Source organism: Megascapheus bottae, chromosome 9 (assembly GCF_031878675.1).
Source record: "Megascapheus bottae isolate mThoBot1 chromosome 9, mThoBot2.hap1, whole genome shotgun sequence".
Lineage (NCBI taxonomy): Eukaryota > Metazoa > Chordata > Mammalia > Rodentia > Geomyidae > Megascapheus > Megascapheus bottae.
The window spans coordinates 55,718,812-55,726,593 of record NC_143517.1 but is presented as its reverse complement, the minus strand read 5'-3'; positions in this window follow the sequence as shown (position 1 = coordinate 55,726,593).

The following is a 7,782-nucleotide window of genomic DNA, read 5'->3' as shown; positions in this document are numbered from 1 at the left end:
ACCCAAATCCCTGCTCAGTAGACTGGAATAGAGCCCAGCAGTATTTTAAGCACACAATTTAAACAAGTGCCCATATGATTCTGATATCAAGAACTAAAACTCTGATTCTTTTGTATATTCAGCATAGAGAAACACACACTTAGCCTCAGACTTTCTCTCGCCCTGTGTACTAAAATTGGTCTTGACTTGAGCTCCTAAAAAATCCACTCTTAGCTATTTGTAACCTCAAATCTGTTTGACCTTGGGGTTAAGAAAGCCTGTGTAAATAGAAACTCAGCCAAGTCATTGGTGCAGCCTGAATCTCCATGAACCCATCATTCAATCCAAGTTGAATGTGAAGATTTCAAAGATTTCATCATCTTCCTCATATTAGAATCCTAAAATACCCAGAATGGCAAGATAAAAGTTCTCTGTGGAAAGTGTTATAATCCTCACTGTATTTTTTTTTCTTTTCCAGAAGGCAAATCACATCAGACACCTTGGGAATTCTTCTGGGTTCTGTCACTGACAACAAGATTGTTTCAGGAAGAAGAGTGGGCTGGGACTCTTGCCATTATCTGCCACAGAATTTCAAAGGGCTGGTCAGTGTGTGTGAACTCTGGCTAGGACTGATTGCCTTGGGGGAAGATTTTCTTTGAGGAGTTCAGGAAAGAAACCTGATTTATAGACTCTGGACTTCCACAGTTCTTGCTTTAGCTAGACATGAATAGAATACGATCTGTGTGTTCTTTCCTGCTGAAATGTTTATTTAGGAACAAGAAAAGACGGAGGCTGGAAGTTAATTTATGGATTATTCACCTCTTCCCACAGTCAGTCCAAAGAGGCACATATGATCCCAGTAGGCATTTGATGGATCTCACGCAACAAGCCTAGAGTTTTTATTTTACACTAATACACTTTAATATTAGTGTACAGTAATTTTACAAAGTAATGGGTTCTACTGTAATATTTTCATATGGATATAGAATTGTCTTCTATCATATACAACTCCATTCTCCTCTCCTGTATCTCCTCTCCCTGCAAATAGTCATCCTACTAGTCTTTTGTTTTGTTTTGTTCTATTCTGTTCTGTACTCATCCTGGAGCTTAAACTCAGAGCCCTAGCACTATCCTCGAGCTATTTTGCTCAAGGCTAGCACTCTGCCACTTCACTACTGGCTTTTCTTAAATGGTTAATTGGAGGTAAAAGTCCCACGTGCCTGGATTGCATTTTCAACAGCAATCCTCAGACCTCAGCCTCCAGAGTAGTTAGAATGACAGGCCTGTGGCTTCTGGGGGACATGTTCTGGAAGCACTTTCTCCTCTTCCTTTATCCTGTCTTCCCTCCACCCTCCCCTTTACCAGTTGACATGTTCTGGGCCCTTCTACCACCCCTCACCCATTGGGTTACATTCTTTCCATAGTACTAATTTCACAACATCCATTTCTAAGTGATGACTTGGGGTGACCCGCAGTGGAAGCTTTATTTACACTGGCAGTGAGGCGAATGGCTCTGCCTCTCTCTAGCAGACATGCTAGAGGACCAGAGGAATTCCAGGTTCCACTAGGAGAATCAAAGAATGCATCTATGGAGGAAAGAAGAGTCCAGTGTGTGTGTGTGTGTGTGTGTGCGCGCGCACACACGCTGTGAGCATGAGTGTGTTTGTGCTGGTACTAGGGCTTGAACTCAGGGCTAGTACACTTTCCCCTAGCTTTTTTTTGTTGTTATGATTAAGTGGTTACATATATTTCACAGTACTGTGACATAGTTATTCTTAGCAATTATCACAATCTTTTTCTTTTTACTTTTGTAATACTAAGCATCTTTGTTCTAGTCTACAAAATTTGTAAGCGTTGGAATATACAAAAACCTCTAGACTTACACAGAACAAGAGGTTTAACTCTTTGAATATTGGCAATGAAACCATTTCTTGCAGATCGGCTGCTATCAACAAGTTTTTCCTTTGCTAGGAATTTGGTTTTTCCTCTTTCTTATTCTCTCTGTCCCATCATTGGCCTTGCATTGTTTAGATCTAACATCCTGCATAGCAGGGAGACCAGGTGCCTTTTGTTCCTTTGGTCTTGACTTATTTCACTCAACATGATTTGTTCTAGTTTCATCCACTTCCCAGAGAATGCCATTATTTTATCTTGTCTGGTGGCTATGTAGAATTCCATTGTGTGTGTGTGTGTGTGTGTGTGTGTGTGTGTGTATCACATTTTTTGTATCCATTCATCTGTAGTAGGACATCTGGGTTGTTTCCATTGCTTGGCTATTGTGAATAGTACAGTGAATGAACATGGCTGTGCAGGTGTCCTTATCATATCCTGGGTTATGATGCTCAGGGTAGATGCCCAGGAGTGGTATGGCTGGGTCAAAGGGAAGGTCTATTTTCAGTTTTTTGAGGAACCTCCAAACTGCCTTCCAGAGTGGTTGTACTAATTTACATTTCCACCAGCAGTGCAGTAGGGTTCCTCTTTCTCACATCCCCACCAGCATCTGTCATTGTCTGAGTTCAGAATCTTGGCCATTCTAATTGGGGTAAGGTAGTATCTTAGGGTTGTTTTTATTTGCATTTTCTTTATGGCCATGGATGATGAGCATTTTTTCATATGTTTCTTTGCCATTTTTGCCTCTTCCTCTGATAAGTCTCTCTTTATAGTTCGCTTGCCCATTTAGTGATTGGTTTATTAGGTTTGTGGAGGAGATTAGTTTCTTAAGTTCCATGTAGATATTGAATATTAAGCTTTTGTCTGATTATTGCTGGTAAATATCTTTTTCCAGTTGGTTAGCTGTCTTTATACTTCAGTAGCTATGTCTTTGTGCAGAAACTTTTTATTTTTAGGTAGTTCCATTTTTTTTTGAGTTGTTCTCCAATCTGTTGTGACCCTGGGACTCTGTTCAAGAACGTTCTTGCCTGTGCCTATGAGTTCTAATGTCCCTCCTATTCTGTCTTGTAGCAGTTTCAGAGTTTCAGGCCTGATATTGAGGTCTTTGATCCATTTTGAGTTAATGTTCATGCACAGTGACAAGCTGGGATCCATTTTTAGTTTTATGCGTATGGCCACCCAGTTTTCCCAGCAGGAGGCTTGAAGAGGCTTTGTTCTTTCTACTGTATGCATTTGGCTCCTTTGTAGAATATCTGCTGACTGTATTATTTTTTATTTCTGGATCTTCTATTCTGTTCCATTGATCTGCAGATCTATTTTTGTGCCAATGCCATGCTATTTTTGTTATTATGGCTCTATAGTAGACTTTGAGATCTGGTATTTTAATACCACCTGCATTATTTTACTTATTTATTTAGCCTAGAATTGCTTTGGCTATTCCAAGTCTTTTGTTGTTTCACATGAATTTTTGGATTTTTCCCTCTATTTCAGTAAAGAATGTCCTTGGGATTTTGATGGGGATTGCACTGAAATTGTATATGTTTTGGCAATCTGACCATTTTCACAGTGTTGATTTTATCCATGAGCATGGGAGGTCTATCCATTTCCTAGTATCTGTTTTAATTTCTTTCTTTAGGCTTTTATAGTTTTCATTAAATAAATCCTTTACATTTTTGGTTAGGTTAGTTTCTAAATATTTTATTCTTTGGAGAGCTATTGCAAATGGGATCATTTTCTTGATTTCTCCTTCTGTTTGTGTATTGTTGGCATACAGAAAGGTTACTGACTTTTGAAGGTTGATTTTGAATCCTGTCACTTTGCCAAAGTGATTTATTAGTTCTAAGAGTTTGGGAGTGGAATTTATTGGGTTGGTATAAGATCATGTCATCTGAGAATAAGGATGGTTTAATTTCTCCTTTCCTTATGTAGATTCCTTTTGTTGTCCTTTTCTTGCCTATTGTACTGACTAAGGATTCTGAAACTATATTGAAGAGAAATGGAGAACGTGGGCATCCCTGTCTTGTTCCTGATTTTAAGGTAAATGGTTTTAGTTTTTCACTGTTAAGAATGATATTGGAGGGCTGGGAGTTTGGCCTAGTGGTAGAGTGCTTGCCTAGCATGCATGAAGACCCGGGTTCGATTCCTCAGTACCACATATATAGAAAAAAAAAGCCAGAATTGGTGCTGAGGCTCAAGTGGTAGTGCTCTAGCTTTAAGAAAGTCCAAGGACAGTGCTCCGGCCCTGAGCTCAAGCCCAGGACTGGCAAAAAAAAAAAAAAAGAAGAATATTGGAGGCCAGGTGTTTGGCACAATGGTAGAGTGCTTGCCTAGCATACACAAAGGCCTGGACTTGATTCCTCAGTACCACATATATAGAAAAAAAAGCCAGAAGTGGTGCTGAGGCTCAAGTGGTAGGCTCTAGCCTTGAGAAAGTCCAAGGACAGTGCTCAGGCTCTGAGCTCAAGTCCAGGACTGGCAAAAAAGAAAAAGAAAAAAAAAGGAATGATATTGGCTGTTGGTCTGTTATATATGGCTCTAATTATTTTAGAGAATGTACCTCCTATTCATATTTCTCTTAGCTTTCTTAATGAAGGCCACACATCTACTTCTGGCTCTTTGCTGGTTCAGTGGAGGTAGGAATCTCATGGAATTTCCTGCTCTGGCTAGCCTCAAACTGTGATCCTCAGATTTCAGTCTCCTACATAGTTAGGATTACAGATATGAGTTACCATGGCCTGGGGAGAGTTCATTCTTAATGCAAGTGTTATTGCTAAATTGGATTGGGGATGAGAATGGCCTTCCTTTCATTATTCTCCCCTGTGCAAATTTACTGCATATATTTTTTAATCTGGATGATAGAACCACACATAATGCTTAAGTGCTTTTATTCAACATCCAGTCTCTTTGGGCACTGTGCTGGCCACACTGTATGGATGCCCTTGTGGCTTCTTAAGACAAATTTGCAAAGATTATGGCCATTCTCATTCAGACACTGAGTCTCAGGCAAAGTTTACTTTCCCATGTTCACCCAGCTAGGGATACCGAATCTGAGTGATACCAAATACATACTCTTCTTATAATGATCACCAGAACTGAGTTTTAGCTTTTTACTTCAGTGATAATCAAAGCAACAATCACAGTGAACATTCAATGGTGGCTTATGATTTGTCCACCACTGGGTTACATGCTGTCACTTATCATGCCATTTAATCCTTACTCCAGCCTCATAAACAGCTATTATTGTCTTCAGATGAACCTGAGGTTATGTAATTTGCCCAGGGACACAGGGCAAGGTAGCAGAGACCTACACCAGACAATCTGACACCAAACACAGCACATAGCAAACTTATTTTAGTTCAATCATCCATAAATAAAAACTTGTTATTGCTCAGTGTATTAAGAAAGAGGAGGATAGGAGGATAAAGGGGATTTTAGCTGTCTGTTGACAGACCCAGAAACTGTTCTTTAACAGCTGCTTGAATCTGCTGAGGAGTGAATGTTTTTAGAGGAGCAGGCAGACCTCCAAAATGACATTTTTAATGCTAATTTCCTTCCCTGGCTTAAATGAAATTGATAATCATAGATTGCACTTGGCCAATCATTGCATCAAAACTTTCTCTGAGTCTCCAGTGTTCTTAACATGGGCGCCTTTTGCAATCATCCCATGACACATGGCTGTCACAGTACCCTGCCCTGCAGAAACAAAACCCTGGCCCTAAAATTTCCCTGGCATCTTTGCAGAGCTCAGAAAGTACAGCACAGAGTGGTGGGGAGAAGAGGTAAGAAAGAATAAAACCAAGCACTATGTGTGAAACATGCAGAGAGAAGCCAAGCTCATGAAAGAGTATATTTCCAAAACGGGAACCAAAACATATTTCACCAACTCTCTTGGCCTTCTGAAGGATTAGCTGCTAAGGACATCACTGTGGGTACCACTCTCTGTTTACAAGCTTGCCCTCTGCCCTGCATGTAGACGTGACTTTCTGTGTCCAGTTACCTGGGCTGCACAAATCCAAACAGTGCTGAGAGTCTTTAAGACAAGATTGAAGGAGTATGGCTTACAGGAGAACTGGCTAGGGATTCATAATCAAAGAATTACAGTCCACTAGGTATGAGTGTGTGTGTGTGTGTGTGTGTGTGTGTGTGTGTGTGTGCCTGTGCTGAGATAGCCTCACCATAAATAATGGGGCTTCAGAAATGTTAATGTGAGAGTTAGGCTCTGGTAGCTCATCCTGGTAATCCTAGCTACTCAAGAGGCTGAGATCTGAGGATTAAAGTTCAAAGCTAGCATGGGCAGAAAAGTCTATGAGGCTTTTACCTCCAATTAACCACCAAAAAAAAAAATGAAGAAAAGAAAAGAAAAGCCAGAAGTAGAGGTGTGACTTAAGCTAAGTAATGGTTCATACCTATAATCCTAGCTACTCAGCAGACTGAGACCTGAGAATCATGATTCGAAGCCAACCCAGGCAGAAAAGTTCCTCAGATTCTTAACTGTAATTAACCACAAGAAAACTAGAAGGAGAGCTGTAGCTTAAAGTGGTAGAGTGCTAGCCTTGAGCAGAAAGGTTCAGGGACAACACTCAGGCCCTGAGTTCAAGCCCCATGATTGGAGGAAAAAAAAATGGAAATCAAGTGAAAGTGTAATACCATGCATGAGTGCAAGCCCAGTTCTGGCACACACACACACACACACACACACACACACACACACACACACACACACACCTTTACGTGCAAGACAGAGACTAGGAAGCTGATTCAAGGAGATAAAAGAGCCATGACCACCAAATTGCAATGCATGATGACATTCTATTGCACTTGGGACTAAGCAATGGGGAAGGGAAATTGGTATATAGAATATGATTAGAGTAATTGGCAAAATTTGAACATGGACTATGAGTGGAAAGTAGTGCTATACCAGAATTAAATCAGAAACTGATCCTTGAGAGACTAAGTGTAAAAAATGGATGATAAGACATGGAATTTTGACCCATAACCTATAACAGCTTGCCCAGAAAACTAACCCATTATCATTGGTAGCTGTCCTTGGAAGTCAGCCTGTTATAATGGCAACTTATAGGATCAATTTTACAGGAAAAACTCATCAGCATCTGTCATGACAATTCAGAAAGGAAACCCTAACTTGTATAATAATGTCTCGAGTGAGCAGAACTTAATAACTTAGAACTTCCTAATTGTTATCTCCAACTCCAACTTAGATCTAACCAGAGAAAGCCAGAAGTGTACCCAGCCTCCAGGTAACTACCCTCAGCCTCCTCAAGCCAATGGCCTCAGACAACACCTGGGCTTTCCCTTTCCCCACTTCCTAGTGGGGAAACCTACCTGCTCCCCTCCCTGCCTTCCTGGGTCTCTGTCAAAATGAGCGTGTCTGACTCCCTTGTTGTAGCAGCTCAGAGTAAGTAGCTTTTGCATTTCCCATTTGGCAAATCTTCCTTTATTTCAGCAGCAGCATAGTTATATGCGAGAGTAGAGAATGGCCTTCTATGCTGCAATTAAAGGCTCTGCCCTTTGTCCTCAAATGATTCACAAATGTCTATGTATGTGAGAAACAGAGACAGAGAGAAACAAATGTGGCAACAAATGAATAATGAACCTGAGTGATAGGAGACTTCTTCAAACGAGTCCTCCAACGTTTCTGTACCCGTGAAGTTATTTCAGAATGGAAAGGTTTTATTCAAGTGTCCCCAGCTTGACTGCTTACATCCTGTTCACCTAAGACTACGACTTTGGCTGATAGACTGCTGTGTTCTCTGCATGACTAAGAACCACAATGCAAGAACCAGTGTTCTCTCGACCTCTCAGAGGAGGAATCATGCCCTCCCTACCCACCCAGCAACCCCCATCCTTTTGGGCAGTTAGCCATTTGGACTGGTGACCATACAGTGAATCTTG